The sequence below is a fragment of the Corylus avellana genome, chromosome ca7 (genome assembly GCF_901000735.1).
Source record: "Corylus avellana chromosome ca7, CavTom2PMs-1.0".
Taxonomy (NCBI): Eukaryota; Viridiplantae; Streptophyta; class Magnoliopsida; order Fagales; family Betulaceae; genus Corylus; species Corylus avellana.
The window spans coordinates 20,608,994-20,609,226 of record NC_081547.1 but is presented as its reverse complement, the minus strand read 5'-3'; positions in this window follow the sequence as shown (position 1 = coordinate 20,609,226).

Here is a 233-nt window from a genome sequence, read left to right as displayed (position 1 = left end):
ATTATAGCAGACGTGAAAACTTTGCTTGAAGCTTTTATTGCTTGGGACGTAAAATTTGTGGGAAGAAATGCCAATTGTGCAGCCCATAATATGGCTAAATTGGCGGCACAGATGGGAATAGAAAGAGAGTGGTTGGGAGAAATCCCTGATTGTATCTCGGAGATTATCCGAAGAGAGCAGTCTGTAATTTCTGATTGATTGATTAATAGAGATTTGAACGATTTCCTCAAAAA